This window comes from Corvus kubaryi, unplaced genomic scaffold (genome assembly GCF_017639235.1).
Source record: "Corvus kubaryi isolate FWS band 111438036 unplaced genomic scaffold, C.kubaryi_AGA036_p1.0 67, whole genome shotgun sequence".
NCBI classification, from domain to species: domain Eukaryota; kingdom Metazoa; phylum Chordata; class Aves; order Passeriformes; family Corvidae; genus Corvus; species Corvus kubaryi.
Genome location: NW_024582055.1, coordinates 5,914,228 through 5,932,609, shown reverse-complemented (window position 1 = coordinate 5,932,609; position 18,382 = coordinate 5,914,228). Strand labels below are relative to the sequence as shown.

Genomic DNA, 18,382 nt, shown 5'->3' with positions numbered 1-18,382 from the left:
GACCCCTCAAAACGCTGGGAGACTCCCTCACAACTGCCCCTCACGGCGCTGGGACTCCCTCAAAACGCTGGGAGACTCCCTCACAACTGCCCCTCATAGCGCTGGCACCCCCTCAAAGCGCCGGGACTCCCTCACAATTGCCCCTCACAGCGCTGGGACTCCCTCAAAGTGCTGGGACTCCCTCACAGCTGGCCCTCACAGGGCTGGCACCCCCTCACAGACCCTCACACACCTGCCCCTCACCTTGTTGCCCCAGCCCCCCCAACATCTCACAGCACTGGGACCCCCTCATAGCTGCCCCTCACAGCACTGGGACACTCTCACAGCATTGCACCCCACTCACCCATGTCTTCCCAGCTCAGGCTCAAAATGCCCAAGGTGGGCGCTGAAACTCCTAGGCCAACCTCTCCTCACATTTGGATCAGGCTGAGCAAAAGGAAAGAGATGATGCTGTGGGTACATAGCCTCCTGCGTGAGGTCCAGGCCCAGCTCAAACGAGACAGCGCAGGGATTTTATCTGCCCTTCCACCCCGCTTTGTGTCAACGCCACTACAGGCCCTTCCCAAAGCTCAAATAGAAAAGTAATTTTCCAAACTTTGGCCGTTGAACTCACTTGATAGGACAGGAAGCTCCTGAAGACCCCTTTCCCAGCAGTACAGCTGCTCTTGCCAGAGGAGACGTGACAGAATCCCATCCCACACAACCTGGCTGGCGAGGCTACTGAGGTAAGGCCATGGAGGCTACTAAGGTGCACTCAGCTAAGTGGCTGCAAAAAAATGCCTCTGCAGTTTAAATGTGAATAATAATGACAGATAAGGTCTGACAGAGGGACCAAGTTGAAAATATGCATTGATTTCTCTTCCAGCCTGATTTAAATTTCCCAGTACAGCTTTCTCACTAGAACAGGTAATATCCCCTTTGTACTGTACAATGAGACATTGAATAGCAACTTGCTTTAATCAGTCACATAAGAAATTACCAAAAAGTATCCAGAGAAGGCAATAAGAATACGAAAACCTGTTCGGCAACACTTCCCACCCTCACGGAGGTAGATGTTTCATAGGGAAACCACATCAACAGGGACAATGCTGCAAAATTAGATTTTGTATAGAACATGCTCCATGCCCCGGTTACATAACTTTACCTGTACAAGGGAAGTATAGAAAAGAATGAAGGAAAGGCTGTCTATTTATAGAGTTTCTAGCTTGCCGAGGAAAAGTGGAGAAGGAAGAGTTCACCACCAATCCATTCTCAGCAAAATAAATATGCTCAACAAGACCAAAGACATTTTGTGTCATCTTTGAAAAAAATAAATTCCATTAAGTGGAAATCAATGGAGAGAAGTTCAAATGCCTGCACTACCCTGTGCTGGTTCAGTCCTCCAAGTGCTGACGACCCTCTCTTAAGGTGTAGGTCCATGGGAAAGACTGTCTTTATTATCCCGTGGTGGAAGGAGATGTCACTTTTCTTTGGTGCAGTATTGCCATGTGTTTTCCACTTGAGACCAATGTCATCAGGCTCCCTCTCTGACAGGCTTTCTAAGCCTTGCTCTGGAAGGCAACTGCTCGTTAGACTGACTTAGATGCTGGCAGCCCCTTTCACATGCTCTTAAGGCTTGCCTTGTTGGCTAGAAAAGCTTGGTCTTTTAGGCCCATAATGATCCTGCTGAGCTTACACTCCATATCACAGAGACTGACTTCTTCTGAGGTCAATTTTCCCAGCACCTTTCCTTGTACTATCCATTAACTACACCAGGTACAGCCTGAAGCCACCTTTATGTACTCTGTTCACACATCCTTTCCTGTACCTCTTTTCCCTCTTACCCCTCCACATTGTGCTGGTAACAGAAACCTCATTTAGGAGCTCTTCTGTTAACAAACAAGCCAGATGCATTTCAGCAGATTTCATTCCTATCCTAGATAAAGGGCCAAACCTGGAGGCCAGTCTGTCATCGTGGACTGCAGTTGTTGTGCTGTTCATTGTAAAAAGCGTTCAAGTGTATCGGGAACAAATAAATGGGAATAAGCTCTCACCTAAATACTGCAGATATAGTCTGGGTTTATGGTTAGCATGGACATTTGTTTTTTCATATATCCTCATTTTATTACTATGATTGCTCATTACAGTTTATAAAACAGCATTAAAAATGAACAACATCTGAATGGTTATTCCATCAAATATAAACAAATCTTGAAGCTGTAGGCTATGGAAGGGTGCCATTGCATCTACTGCAGATTTAGACAGGCTTTTTGCATGCAAAGGCACAATGTAGGTAATTTTACAGATAACTTTTCTTGTTAATACTTACCTACATGGAGAAGATAAATGTAGGATTTACAGAAACTTTCGTTTTCTTTGAGCATTATCCATCCTCTTACCTGAAACAAGAGCAGGGACATCATACAGGTTGTAGGGCAAATCACTAGTAACTGGATTTCCCAGCTCCTTGACTCGAATTAAATTGTATTTGGAGTTAAAAGGGTTGAGTTACAAAAGGTGACCTCATCTCAAACCTGCTGAAATTACTGAAATGACTTCTCTGCTTCCCTGGGCTACAAATAATTGGCAGGTAGTGAAAAGTTTACTTTTCGGGGCAGCATCTTGTGTTCTGCCTTATCCTGCAATGCCCAGCTGCTCCAGCTGCTCCTGCTTCCTGCAGCCACAAAGCAAAGCCGTGCGGGACTGCCGTGGCTCTCCCCACTGTCATTCAGCTCATCGGTGAAATCACCAGCCATGTAAACATATTTTGTCTAAAACTGGAAAGTGCAAGTGTGCTTAGCCAAAAAGGTATGAAACTCCTTCGTCAAACAAAAGGGGCCTTTTTTCTTTAATTGATGTTACTAATTCAAAGATTTGAGCAACTTCCCTGCTGCCTTGCTCACCAAAATATATACATACACACATACCTTGCTTTGTCCTGCATGACTGTTTTCAGATTTTAACGATGATTTTTCCTAATTCTTATCAGCAACCTCCAAATCCACTTCTGGTTTCATTGAAGTCTATGGAGTTCTGATATTTGCATCAATGGGACATGGGTCATGCCTTTACATAATCTTTGCAATAACAAATTAATCTCTGCTCTAAATTTTGAGAAGCTGTAGTGCGCTGTGTAAAAAGAAAAAAAAAGGACTATTAGTAGCCCATACATAATAATAATAAATTACAAGGCACTGTTCCGTTCCCTTGACAATTATTTATTAAACTGATGCATTTATGACTATAAAGCAGGGTTTGAAAAAGCCCAAAATATTCTAGTAAATAATTGATTATATGGAAACAATACATTTCTCATTATTCTTAATTGAAAAAAAAATTAAGCCTCCTACTAATAAAGTGACTAGAAATATTTTACTTCTGTATCTAGAATCCCAGTGGAAAAAACTTGCAACTTGAACACAGATCAAGTCTTGGGTAACTCTCCTTTGCTTTCAGAAGGATTGTGTATTCTTTGGTCACAAGCTGACAGAGTGCACTCTGTCAAAACCACTCATTGCTTCATGCTACCATATGCTAATTTCTTTTTTGCCTACGTGATTTATCTGCATGACACTTCCTCCTCATTCAAAAGAGACAGTGAATTTTCTGCAGACTGGGAAATCCTGATAGTCAGTTTGTAACCTTGTTTCTCACAAAGAGGAAAGAAGCTGTACTTGCACTCTGTTTCCCTTCTAATAGCACGCAAAAAGATCCACGTCTGGCAGCCGTGAAAAAAGGGGTGACAACAAAGAATGTGCAGTCATAGTTTTGCATAAGTTTTGACAACTGAGCATGAAGTTTGTAAAAACTGTGAGCAGCACATATTTGGAACACTGACAAAGCACATGCTTACTGTGTAATCCTAAACCAGAAATTTGAAAATAATTTTTTTTCCCTTTCAAATCTCTATTCATACTGTCTAGTTCAGGCAAAAGAAATAGATGGCAAAACTACTAACAAAAGACTTCCTTTCCTCTTCCATTCCCTTAACACGTCAAAATACTTTGGAAGAGACGACTCAGATCCATGTTACCAACTTTTAAACAGCCACTGCAACTAATGACTAGTAAACCTTACTAGCCTTGGATCCTTTGGTAGATATGCTGGGGATGAACTCCCCACTAATCCAGATCAGTACCACAACTTTTAGGATGATTCTTTAAAGCAATGGAACAGCTTACCATCATCACTAAGTAATTTTAGGTTAAGTCAGAAATAAAGTGGCTTTTAACATTGTCAAAGCAGCCTCTAAAACTTAAATTTAGATAGAGCATTTGCTGTTGTTGAGAACATGTGTTTGGAGGGAGCACTGAGGCTAAAACTTCAGCTTTAGATTTACATGCTTTTGTACACTTAGACAAACAAACCATAAATTATCTTGCAAAAGGGAAAACTCGACACTGGACTAGAATCTTGCTTGGTATCTAAGGATACAGCTCAAAGTTGTCTTATCAGTGTATAGTTAATTTTGGCTATTGTCTCATTTTTATGCATGCTTTACGTTCCATCACTTGTGAAGAAATAATATCTATGACGAGAAGCATCAATCCCTAAAACAGAGTAGCACACAGTTGCAAAGTATGTTGGAGTAGCTGAACAGAAAATTAATTATGTCAACTTAGCACACCAGCTTAACTGCAAATGTTTTGTCTCCCACTGTGTGGCTCTGCTGATAAACACTGCTGGCTGGTAATCTTTATTCTTGTGAAGCCTTGTGTCTCTACACTTTTAGATTTAGTGATCCCCACTGAGCTTTATAACCCATCTATCAGTGATACTGCACAGTGTGTGCATGGTGGGGTGGGGGACAAACCTTACAGCCCCATAGAGCTTGCTGGTCATATTTGATACAGCAATTGAATGAGAAAACTGCATGCATGGACTGGTCTTTGTTTAAGCTTGGGACGCCCAGCCTCACCAGGCTGCAGGTACTCCAACAATTCCCTGTGGGACCCTGCCACTGCCACCCGTGAAGAATGAACAGAGACTAACTTGATGTCTTAGAGAAAAAGTAGCCACCCACCCCAGCGCAGGCTCTGGCTCACCCAAACCAAGACTTTGTTGCTCAGGCTGTTCTGACATTATTTGATTTACAGTTTCTATCCTCTGCACTGGATCTCAGCCCCTCAAATTGTACAGCTGACACGAAAATTGGTTCATTGAGCAAGAGCCTTTTAAAATCACCTCGAGAAATTGTTCCCTTCCCTCAAAAGAACCACATTTCTCATAGTTCCTGGTGCATGCGACACTTACCTCCACTTACTTCTACCCCACCTTCTGACAACCTTCCCTTGGGCTCCTTCCTGGGTTTTCTTCCTACTGCAAATGAATACTCTTTTTAACTAAGTCTGTGCTAGACTAGGACTTATTCTTTTAGATACTTTGACTCCTCCTGCCATTTGTCATCCAATAATGTTTAGTGAACTTGTAGAATCAAAAATAAGTTGCAGCAAGCACAGCGCTCAAAGGAAATAATTTCATGTACTTTTTCTATTTTCCTTTCTTTTCTCCCCTATTCCCTTTCCTCATGCAAATGAAGTAAGAAAAGAACATGGTCAACTATGGCAACTGGTGTGGGGTCAGTAGCTCTGACTGAGGAAGCTGTGACCGGTCAGGAGAGATGGTCCCGAAAGAGATCGTCTTCCCGAAGCCCGGTGTCTTCCCTCAGCTGCTGACAGGAGGGCCCGTGCAGAAGCTGTCAGCCCTTTAGTGATTGTCAGCTCGTGATTTCAGCTCAGCTCTGCAGGGCAACCTCCAGGCCACACCACAGAGAGAGACGACAGGCTCGTGTGGCTGCCCTGCGCGCGGTAGCTTTACAGGGATACAGGGGGTGGGTATCAGAGGGTAAGGGCCAATGGGTTACAAAGGATCTGCATAGGGTCTCCCAGAGGACTCTGGGTCTGTCGTCTTCTCGCCGCAACTGCAAAGTGGTTGCCTTTCCAGGGGAGTTCTGCCGGGAGATATGAGCAATCTCCTTATCTCAGCAGGCGTCCCCCCAGGGCGGGGGCTGGGCATACCCCACAGTCAACAGTTCCACAACTTCAAAAACGTTACATAAGCTATACATAATAGCTAACTTGTGGGGATCTGGGGTTATTTTGAGGAGTGGATTTAATTTAAAAAATTAAACAGTGATGATGTGCAAGTAGCATTTGATATACGTGCCAAAATACTAAGCCATATATTGTTCAGGATTTTAAATTCCTTCCTTGTGCTTGTGCTGAGCAGCAGTTCATCCATCCTCAATTCACTAAATCTTTTCCATTTCCATTGACAATTCCAGTTGCTATTCTCTTTTATCCACATACACAGAAAAACAGCTATTTTTTGCCACCAGTTACCAACTGCCACAGTTTGCCTAGATATGAAATTAAATTTCCTCATCTTCCGATTTGATATCAAGTCTAAACCCTGGCCCAGTCCCATTTGTTAGGAATAGTCACAAATCCCACAACAAGCAGTGTTCTCCCAGGCCAGCCGCAAATCTATTTCTGTTCCTAGAGCATCAGGAGACAGGGGCAACAGCACCGTGATGCAAATATCCTCACTCCTTGTAGCCCTCGTGTCATTTTCATTTCTTTCAATGCTTTCCACATGACTTGTACCCAAAAATCAGTTCTAAATCTCCTGTAAGTCTCATTTGCACCTACAGAGAAAGGTTTGCAAGAGCAAGCACTTTCTTTCAGCTAAAATCGTTCAGCTCCAAATATATTAGAAAGTCTGAATATCTCTTGCTTGTTCTGTCACTTTAAGTAACCATTTTTGTAGTAATTTCGAAGACTTTGGTTGACTGTCACACAACGCCTTATCTAATTGTAAAAGGCCAATTACCTGGCACAGCTTTTAGCTGTTAGCATTCTATTTATCTTGCACCAGAATTCATTCCCCATCTAAGAGCAGACACAGTCATTTCCACATTTTCATTCAAGAAATAAAATATAACAGTAATATCATTTTCTGCTTGTCCAATTCTCATTTCCTTCCTTTCTATTGACGCTAGTACCCAGCTTTGTCATTTGCAAAATATGGTGTTAAATGTCTGTACCACAGTGACCTGCCTCTTTTGGTTCTCAAGTAAAGACCTACTTATCACAAAACAACTGATTCAGTTCTAAATGTCAGCTTAAAATTGAGAGAATCTTTGGATCTAAGCCTCCACAGGGACATGCAGAATATGGTGTTAGAGGGATTGAAAAGGGAAGCTGCACCATTTTGGAAAAAGCGCTTATGAGAACTGTTACTCGCGTTTTAAATCTAAGTTACTGTTGTGATTTGGTGTATTATTATTAAAATACTGTGATATGAAGATTATCATACTGTAATGTTCTCAATAATTTTAAATGTTTCTATTAATAATCATTAATTTAATGCTGTCAAGTAGAGATTTAAGCTGTTTTGGCCTGTGATAAAATTTCAGTCTCTCATTGTCACATAGCAAATACACCTTGGGGAAGGTTCTTTTCTAAAGAATATAATGCTGCAGTTCTATATGTCAGGTGTTGAGTGATATAAATTACCCTAAATTATTTCTGAAAGAGAAATGCCTGTTAGAAAATGTACTTTAAAAGGTGAAATGAGCTCATTAAACTCCTGTAAGCAAGATATCAGAATCCTACCTTCTGGCCAAGTGAAAATACTGATTCACCACTAATCTTTTGAAAAGCTCACCAAAAGAGCTTGAGATCTGTAGCAGAGTTCAGGACAGTTCACTGCTGGCAATTTCATGGCAATGACCCACATTTTGCTTTAGTGGATTTCACGCTTTATAGCTGCTGCATCTCCAAGAATGGCTTTTGCTTTCTGAAAAGATACTGAAAGTAGTTCATGTATGTTCTGGCATTTTACAAGCTTTAAAGGCTGCATATTTCACACTCCGGAGCAAAGCAATTGACTGACTCCCTTTTTACCCTTGTCTTACATAAACACTGAAAAATCACAACTCCTGTTGGACCAAATGCCAACAGTAGTAGGTAAACAGAAGATGCCACATTCACTTCCATGTAATGATTTTTTTCTATGTTAGATTAGTGTCTGCAACCCTTTAAAGATCCTTTTACAAGTTACAATGGATTTATACAGGAAAAAGAACCACTTCAAATGCAAGAGAGTGTTGCTGAGAAATTACTTGGGGAAAAAGCTGATGAATAGAATAAGAAATCTTGGAAATATCGACTGCAACAGAAATAACTAGGGAAGGTCAACATAAAAGTATTAGCAAAATTTGGTAGTATTGCTTGGTGTCATAATTCCCTTCCACAAAAGAGCTTTCAGAGTAAATAGAGTGAGATCAAGGCTGCCCACCAGGAGATAAAATATTTCTTATTCTTTTTGATGAAATCAGAATTAAACTCTCAGACTTGTTCTCATGTAAGAGTCTTCCTACTGTGATTAATCTGCACTTTCTCTGAGAAGGTAATTAAAACCATCACACTTTTACAGAAGATTTTCAGAAAAAATCTGATGACTTAACAAGTACTAGTCCCAGTGAAAGGCACCACCATGTAGGAAACTCTCAGGAAATGGATACTCCTACCCTCTCTGATCTGGGAGTTTGCTGCTTTGCCATGATTTGAGCAGCAGCTGAATTTATCCCTCTAAACTCCAGAGGGTTTTATTATATACAAAAACATTCGATCCTCCTGCATGTTTGGTCTGATTGGCAGCACTTTCCTAATTAAAAGATAATCACAGTATTTCAGAAAGGATTAAAAAAAAATCCGTTCATGAAATACCCTGTGTGCCACTCTACTGCAAACAATCCACGCAGTATTCAAGGATAAATCCCAGGCCATGGGCAATGTGGGGCTCATGTGAGTACGAATGAGGCTCTTTGGCTGCAAGCTCGGTATCATTTAAGCATTAATACTGTTGTGAGTGGTGACCTTGCTACGATGCTATTGCACCATGGTTTAGTTAGATGTGATTAATTTCACATAATCCTTATTATTCTAAATTAGATCAGCTTGCTCCGAATGAGCAATTTCTTTCTTTCAATTAGAATATTAAATCATTCTTCTTCCTTTCTAATGTTTTGCATAACGTCAGCTAGACAGGGTGGCGTCATGTGCTACACAGCAAGAGGTTTGTGCTAGTGCATTTCTGCTGCTTCTATTGCTGTTACCACCTGCTGTCCCCAAAAATAAAATTTAAAGAAGGGGATGTATGTGCAAACACACAGATTTCAAGGTACAGGCAGATTCCAGGGGGTAATTCTTATAAATAAACTGATTTTGGACATTTAACTGAAAGCATATTAAAAATGCCAGGATCAACAGCATACAGAAGCAACTGAATTTTGTGCTTTTAAGGGTTTGGGTGATGGTGATGACTTCTGGGACAGACTGGGTAATTTATTTTCAGTTAATGTATCTCCATGAATTGAGTGTCACTTAACGTCACATAAGGTTAACAGTAGGAATAGGTACAATTTGTCACACAGTCACAGCAGATTGACAAGGTAGTCACTGGGCTGGCAAAAGCATTGGCAAGGAGAAGACTGAGGGGAGAGAACATGAGTGGGAAGAGATGGAGTCTCACTCTCGCAGTCCCTGTGGGCAAAAGGAGTTTATCTTCCCCTTCAATCACCACTAGGTTATGCCTTGCTTTTAAATAACAAGTTAAAAGTGAATCTAGCTACAAAAGAATTAAAAATATTCAATTATTGAATAACCAAATGTCATAATCAACTAGAAAAAGACATGTTGAATTTTCATTGTCCATTACAGAATTTCAGTCTAAGGCTGAAACAAGAAAAACCTCTCCTAGGTAGATGCAACCACCAAGGACCAGAACTTTGGAAAATTTTATGCACTGGGGCAGTATTAAACAACAGGAATCTTTTATAGGTACCTAAACTGTCCATAAGAGAAGAGTTATTTGTAGAGGTAGCAACTTCTTCAGATTACTCCAAGGATAAAAAAAGTCAAGTAAGTAAGAAAAAGCATTAAGGATTTAATTGTGTAAAAAATCCTGGGAATCTTAACTGAAGTGCAATGGAACAATCTGATCTTTAAACAGTGTCAGTATCAATAAGCATTTTTTGGCACCATTTATTTTTCACATTACAGAAATGTATTCAGGGCCACTGTGGTCTTTGTTCTGTATGAATGTGAGTGGTTTACAAAGTGAACACCAGGAAATATATCAGAGGAGTTTTTTCCTGAACGTAACAGAGACAAGAAAAATAGAACTGTGAATCAAATCTTTGCCATTTAATATTTCATAGTTATTGTTATATTGTACACTGCTCACCATGGACTTCTAGATCATTTTATATGGAAAAAAGGTTCAGGAAATATTCAGCCTATTAAGAAATCAGTGGCAGAGAACTCTGCATTTTTTCAAGGAGTGTCTTGACTGTGGCTCCAAGGATAGTTCCAGTCCTTTACAGGGTAAACAAATTATTTAGTTGAAATAGGCAAAGACATTTGGCTAAAAAATCCAGTAAATCAGAAAGTCTTATGCCTGAACACAAGTTAGAGGTTTCCCAAATCCTCAAAAGTTAAACCACTTGTTCATTAAGCACCTCATCCATGTTTCCCTAGTAGTGCAAGGAGTTTTCCAAAACAGCTGATTTGTTCAGACAAATACGCCTTACACAAGCTTTTGTGTTTGAGGGGGCCACAGGTAGCAGGGCCACAGATGAGGCAAGTGCACAACTCCTCTTCAGTAAATTCCTAGAAGGGTTTTCCTAAGGTGTGAGCTTTCCTGTTTCCCCCATATCCAGAACAAACCACTGGCCACAGTCGCAGATGTAACATAGGTGAACAAAGACTGGTTTTAACAAGGAACTCTTCCTTATGTTAGAAAGGACAGAATAAGGACAACAGTTAATGGCAAGTGCTTGTGATGCCTCTGGAATGCAACCTGGCACGGCCCACAGACTCTGTCATCAATTGACATTCAAATGCTTGACAATGGAGAGCAGTAACTGCTGTTAAGGGGAAAGCTGAGGTACAGAGAGAGATTATTTCCTAAAGGTTATTCCATAAACAAAACCAGGCTTGGCATGTGGGCATTAGACCAGTGGTTTTTCCACTAGACTACAACTCCCCCATCATGAGAAATTCATAGCATAGGTTTGCTCTTCTTTCCATCAGCTCTTGCCTAAGAGAAAGTGTGTGCTACTAGACACAACGTGCACCTTGGCATGGGGAAGAGAGTTCTCGTCTAAAGAATTCCTCCTTTTCCTAACACCATGGCTCATATCCCATCCTGGCAAGCTGGAAAACTCATCTGTGTGGAATCATTTTAGTTTAAGAATCAGGAAAAGTCAACATTTTTACAAAGCCTTACCAATGCATCAACCTATGCAATACCAATATGTTGAATGTGAGATGCAGTTCTGATTACTCTCAGTTTAAAGACAATCAAGCCAAGCTGGAAAAGGTGTGGAGAAGGATGATTAACAGGACCAAGATTTCCCATGTCCAAAACTCTTCAGCTTGAAAATGCACGACTAAAGGGGAGAGAGAATAGGAGACTAAGAGAATAACACTGAGTGACAGAAGCTGGTGAATGAGCATGGCTGTTTCTTAAAACAAACAAACCAACCAACCCCAAAACCAAATTAATTTCCCTGGTTATGTTTTCTGTTTTCAAGCTGACTACAGCGTAAAATATTAAACCCACAATTCTGAGAAGCCAAATAGTGTTTTGTTTTCTAGGTTATTATTCAGTCCATTATGTTGAAATATTAAATGTGATGAAGGAAAAAAATAATAACTTGACCCAGACAAAAAAAAATAGAGATGGTAATTAGTAAACATCATACCTTGTCATTCCCAGCTCCAGCAAGCTGCCAAATCTCGATGACTCGGGTTTTTGTTCATTGCTGACTTCAGGTTCTAGGCTAACAACACTTGACAAGCTTTGGAAATTTCTCTTCCTTGGTTGTTATCCACAGAAAAGTAAAAATCATCCCAAACCTACAAGAGTCATTGAATGTGAAAGAGAAAAGCTTTTAAGACACAACTAAGTCCAACTGTGAAGTGTCCCTTCTGTGTCACTGCCCAGCCTACCTGACATCAGCTGCTGCTTCAGTCTGAGCCCCCGGCACAAGAAACGGAGCAAGAGCTGTGTGATGGGAGACAGCTGTGCTGAGGCCACTGCTGTGAAATGACTTCTGATCTGCTAGGGAAAAACAGACCAGGAAGACACAGTAACCAGACAAACTGAGGCTTGAGGAAGACTGAAGGAAAAGCAGGATGCCTGCAGGAATCTTTTCCCTAGTGCAGGCTCCAGCTGACTTCCTGTCTGGAAGCCCAATCCTCTGCCTGAAGGCCCATTTATGAGTTACGTTCACAAATGGCAGGAACCTGCTTCATCTTATGCTGGTGGGACATGGAGGGATGAAAAAACACGGGATAAAGGAGAGAGGGAGCAGGAAGTGGTTACCGGACATGGAAATGGTGTTTTCAGTTACCACTGATTTTAAATGACACAGCTGAATTTCACCTGTGTTCAGGAAAAAAGTATTATTTTCCAATTTCTCTGTCTTGCACATCCTCAAGTTATGACAGTCAAGCTATTTCAGTGCAAAACTGAAAAAGATTTTTTAATTTTAATTTTTAATTTTTTAATTAAGCACCAACATTATAAAGAATGAAAACCACCCGATGAGGAAGTCACTGACTGAAGAATTGGTAATGGAGTTTTTTGATAGCTGTCCAAGTGAACTGTTATTAATTGATCCTGTAGATTTGGATTCCCTGCAAATCAGCTCACCACAAATGTTATCATTCAGTGCAGCTCAGCTGCTCTTTGCAAACCAATTAAGTATGAATGCTACAAGAAAGGAAATTTGGGTATGAAAACATGATTGCTTCCTGTTGCTTTAAATCACATTGCTTTATATCAGTCCTCATTATTTATTCTTATCTTTTTGCCTTTGACAGAAAGTATCATTGAGGACCTTTTCTTATAATTTCCATGTAAAAACAGAGAGTGCATTTTCCAGAAGATGCTATTATGGATTTTTTTTTTTTTAATTTAGAGGCAAAATAAGTACCACGGCAATCAGACACTTGGCATTTAATATGTGATAAAATTTGAGACCTTCAGAGAACCATCAGCCAGATTTCAAGATTTCATTTGAGAAGGGCAGATCCATCTTTTCTTAGCTTTATAAAACTCTGCTAACTCCAGAGATTACCCTGTCCCCTCACGTGAGCTTCTACAGAAGAGCACTGCAGAAAACTTAGAACACATTTTTTCTTGCCATCTCTCAAGATGTCACAGAGCCCTAGACTGGAACTCTTTTCCATTTTAATATGGTTCACTGAAAATATTGGTATAGACACAAGCTAAAAGCCTGAAACACTACAGGCAACCAGATGCCTAAGAAATGTTTCAGGAGAAAGGGTTTCACCTGCTCCTGAGCCACATCAGTTTTTCCCAGCTTAAAGTAGCTGCTCATCTTCTTAAGTATTCTTGGTGTGCTTGGAAAGAGCTGTCAGCTTCTCTCTCACACACTGTTTTGTTGACTATTTATTGGAAAAAATAGCTCTGGAGGGAACCTCACATGTGTCATTTGTCAGTTCTGTTCAGTTCTTATTTAAAGGCATGACTCACTGAGCTGAGGTATACAGCATAAATAAAAAGCATGTCAGACAGCAAGTGCTAGGTTGGCCTGGTATCCCTTTTTGTCCTCTGCTCCTGTCACTTAAATCCCAAAAATTTTGCTCTCTTCTGACCACCATGCAGCTCTCAACCCTCTGGGAATGAGAAGAGAAAGCCCTAACCTTTTCCAGTACCACAGTCCTTTGGGAATCTGGTATAAATAAGTAGCTATTATTATTATTTCACTGCCCTGTCTCAGACCTCTCACAGGTAGCCCATGGTAGCCAGGCTGAGCCTTCCCTGTCACAGGGGCTGCCCCAAGTGAGGGCTGGCACAGTGGCACCACCAGAAAGGATACCTGAAATGTGAATGAGCTCCTAAGAAACACTGCCAGGTAATTAAAACTGTAATACTGTGATGACAGACAAGGCAAATACCCCTGAACAAAGAGATTCCTTAATGTTGTCACAGGCTGAGCGTAGTAGCGTCAAAAACTTGCTCTAGTTAGCTGGCATGTGGGAATTACTTTATACTTTTTTATTTTAGGTAGATCCATTCCAGACATGCCTTTTCCAGGTATTGGATTTACTATGCTTAAAACATTTTCAATGAATGCTTCTTTTGGCTGAGCCTGAATTCAAAGTTGCAGTAAGAGCCATTGGGTTCTTCTCTCTGTTGTGAAACAAGATAATACACCTTTGAAAATAGGCCCATGTTGTACAGCTGGGTAAAGGAAATTCCTTCCCACCATGCATCTGCTAGCCCTTATTAAACTACTTAGATTGGCACATCAGGACCACAGTAAATATCTCTCAGTTTTGAAGTCTATCATGGGGTAAACACAAGCACCATCATTTACTAATGAAACTGAGTTCTGGGGCAATAAAGTTTTCATTATAGCAAACAAATGGATACTTATTAACTTTGACTCAAGTTTATGCATTACTCTGATTAAAAAAAAAAAAATTTAAATAATTGGTAGGAGGACCAAATCAGCTTTTTTGTGTGTGTGTGTGTTAACCTTGTACACAATGCCTGCCCTTGGAAAATAATTCTCCAGTTTCCTTTCAGCAAACCCATGTAACTGTGTGCCAAAATGGGATTTCATTTGGTCAACCTCGATTACTTAACTGGGTCTTTTCACTGATTTCTACATGCCAAAAATTGCAGCTCAAAGAATATGGTTTGTTTCAAGGAGCTGTGGTAGCAGCCTTTCCCTAAATTAGCAAAGTTATTTCAGTTATCACATTTGTTATCCCAGAATAATGATTAGGATCTGGTACCGTTGCCCATGGTACACAATCTGTACTTATGGCTGGCATATTTCCAGTAAATAGTTTGACAGCTACAGCTATCTAACAATAAATATTCTTCCCAAGACTGAAAACTTCAGTACATGCTTTCTTTCTCTTACAGTTCATGACTAATTTCTAATACAAGACTGATCGCATTCTCTCTTCAGGTTTTTACATACGGCTCTAGTTGACACAGTGATAGTCCTAATTGATTTTAACAATATTTTCTAACCAGAGCTGGAAATGTCATCCAATTTATTTTATAGGTTTATGGTGAATTTTTTAAATGAAAAAAAATTAGCACCTGGAATCCAGTTTTGAATGGAATTTGCAGTGAAACTACAAGATACAACTCAAGTGGGTGTGTTCCAGGTACCCTACTTTCAAGTGCCATGTCACTATTGCAGCAGTGGCTTACCTTTCAAGACCTTTTCCAGTAAAAACATCAGGAACAAATGCATGCACAAGTTTCCAATGCTTCTCAAAACTCTAAGTTACCATCCTTTAATTGGGGGATTTGGAGAGACAAGAAGCATTGAGAGGCACTCCGGCTTAAAAATAACCCACAGCATTTCCATTTCATGTCTCAGAAAGATTTGGCAACAATTGTTGACATGCAATTCAAAGTAACTTTGTTTTCAACTTTCAGGATGCAATTGAGGAAGCAATTGCTTTGGTGGCAAACCTGGCCTAACAAGCTCTTGATTTTGCCTCCTGCGCCCTGCTGCGCAGTTGTCTTGTGGATTCATAGATTTCAACCCTACCACTGAGACAGCAGCCAAAGCACAGAGATTTAAATGAGGATTTAAAATTTTTCAGGAATATGTGGCTGATGCCATTACCTTATGAAATTATGAAATAATTTTTTTAAAGGTTGGGACCAAGATCTTAAACTGGCTTTGGAAGCTGGCAAGGACATCCTGCAGGACTGTGAAGGTAGCAGCAGTATATTTTTGGAAAATAAGTTTTGAAAGAATCAGGTAAGTTTCTTTGGTTCATGTGGACAACAGATACCATCTTCCTATACACATCCAGTGATACAACTGGAGGTGACCAGTATATGCATGACCACTGCTAGGTCCAAACAATGAGGACTTTTACAAAACCGAAGGATCAGGCTTTTTGAACACCTGTGGCTAGCAATAAATTCAACAGGAATGCCAGGAGTCTTCCAATTACAATCAGCAATGCTTCAGTCACACTGGGAAATGAGAAAAACAGCCAAGAATTTGAATTTGCCAACTGCTTCTAACCTCAACATTTGTATACATGCAGATGCTATTTCTGCCAGGAAACTGGGAAAACTTGGTTTTGGTCATGAAACCTTTTTACTTCCATGATAACTTTCCTCCCAAACTTCAAATTATTATTTTTTACTAAGAAAAGGCAGCTCAGAATAAATTATAGAGAAGGTATCTACAGAGCATTCATTTCAAGAGATAATCATTCTCACTTTGCCACCAGCAGAAACTTAATGAAAACAGCAGGTGTTTGGCAATGTCTTACAGACTTCACATAAGCCTGGCCCAGGAGATGTCACCAATCCTGAGAACCACAGTAAGAGTAAAATCCTTGAGGCAATATTCCTTCCTTCTCTAACTTTTCAAACTTTTGAAAACAGCTAACAACAACAACAAAAAGTCAGTAAGAGTGATTTCTGCAGGCATTCCTAGGTTTGTTTTCAGCTGAAATTATTTCCCCAGGAAACAGCACTTATTTGTATGATTCCAATGGCAGCTAGCTGCTGGAACCACTTCTAATTTCTATCCTGTTCTTCACTGGAAGGTGTCTTTTCCACAGTGCCCTCATGTTTTTACAGGTGGACCTTACCTAAACTACTTCCCCTTAAAACTGGTTATGTTTGGCAACAGAAAAGAGACAAGGGGAAATGACTGACCACGTTTAAATCTTTAATCTCTCAGCCCAGTGAAAGGCAGTCCCTGTTTTTGAGCTGCTTAAATAACTTTGCTGCATTCCCTCTGAGAACAGTGTCCTCCCATGCTGGAACCTGAGTGGAACATGAAGAGTCTGCATATAAAAATTGATATAAACACACATTGTCAGGCAGAGAGAAAAGCACGTGGAAAATAAGGTATCCTCAGTGCTTTGGAGACAGTGAGACGAATTAGCACCACCAAGAGAGTTGAAGTCTGAGAACAGAGCAGGGAGAGAGAACAGTACCATGCTTACCATTACCATCCATTTTGGAAGCATTAACTCCACATATTTTCACTTGTCAACACAATCAGTCACAGAGGAGCAAGAATAACCCTTACAGCATTATGTTTGCAAAACTGTAATCAAAGCTTCCAGTTTTCTTCTAGTTTACTGAGTCAAATAAGTTTTGAACTATTAGACTGGACTTAAGTAGTTTATTTTTCATACTTCTCCCTCAGGGAAACACCTCTCTTACAATGTGCTAATACTTGCATTGACAAACAGGGTTTTTCCTAGACCTGAAATGTCCCAGGACTTTTTTACAAAGTCAGGCTCACTTCTCAGAAGAAGGGCTTCTCTTGAAGTGATTCCCTCTCTGATTCATTTCCTCATTTAAGTCTACGCAGTGGCAGGTTATAAAGCCCTCCTAAAGCTGTTGGTGGGATCACAGTGATCTAACTCACCCAGTGGCTGCGATGGTACAGAAAGGTTGCTGAGCTCAGACACCTGCCCTCTGGCACACCAGTGGGTGAGAACTGTTCCCAAATGGAAATGTGACCACCCATACTTGTGACAACATTTATTTCTGATCCTGTCCATGAAGAGGGCACTGCTCATATTCTAATGCTCTAGGTCAGTGAACACAGGGTGAAGGACAGCAGAGTAAGTACTGTTTGCTGTCACAGAGCTGTGACAAACTGGGGAACTGCTGACTCCTGCAGTGATGCTCACTTCCATAAGCTCACTGCTTTCAGGAAAGGCTCCTTTTCCCTGAAAGAAGCTTTTATTTGAACACTGGGCTCCATTAATTTTGAACTAGGTACCATCCTCCCCACTGCTGAGTTGAAGAATCACTGCTTTTATTTCTGCCTGAGATTTGTAGCTGCTGACAGATTCTTCATGAGATATTTCTTGAAATTTCAGTCATAAGAAGGCATAATCATTTCTGATTTGTTAAAAGCATATATTGCCATGACAACCTAGCATCTCTTTTTCTTTAAAAAAAAGCCAAAACCAAACCAGTAATAAGGTTATCCTGCTTTACATTTATAGCCACCTCTGCATATTTGAAGTCAATCATCTATAAAGCATTAGGAAATACTTAAATTGCTGGAAATTTTTTTTTAAATTTTCTTGTTACTGAGCACTTCTACAAAAGTCTGTATCAAAACAACCCTCTGGTGGCAGCAGCAGTTTTGATGGTAACTTTGTGCTGTCACCCACAACTCAAACCAACCTATAAAAAGGAGTGATCCCTCTCCAAGAGGCACACTAGGAGATTATATTGGCATTCAACAGCTTCTTCATGTGCAAGGGCAGGTGTCATTTTCTTTCAGGAAGGATTTAGAGAAGTTGAGTGGCAATAAACTATGAAAACATTCTGCACTCTC

The 18,382-nt window shown here is 40.5% G+C and overlaps 1 long non-coding RNA gene across 2 annotated transcripts in view; it reads right to left on the bottom strand.

The window, feature by feature from the left end:
* Nucleotides 1-242: 242 nt before the first annotated feature.
* LOC121674280 overlaps nt 243-18,382 on the bottom strand; it is a 45,044-nt gene continuing 26,904 nt past the window's right edge. The window contains exons 5-9 of one of the 2 annotated variants that reach the window (XR_006019512.1): nt 12,000-12,108; nt 11,753-11,906; nt 2,907-3,108; nt 614-2,378; nt 243-426 (exon numbers count right to left, since the gene is read on the bottom strand). This is a non-coding gene — a long non-coding RNA (uncharacterized LOC121674280). Of the gene's footprint in view, nt 427-613; nt 2,379-2,906; nt 3,109-11,752; nt 11,907-11,999; nt 12,109-18,382 lie in introns of those variants that run through there. The other variant, XR_006019511.1, reaches the window with a different exon arrangement.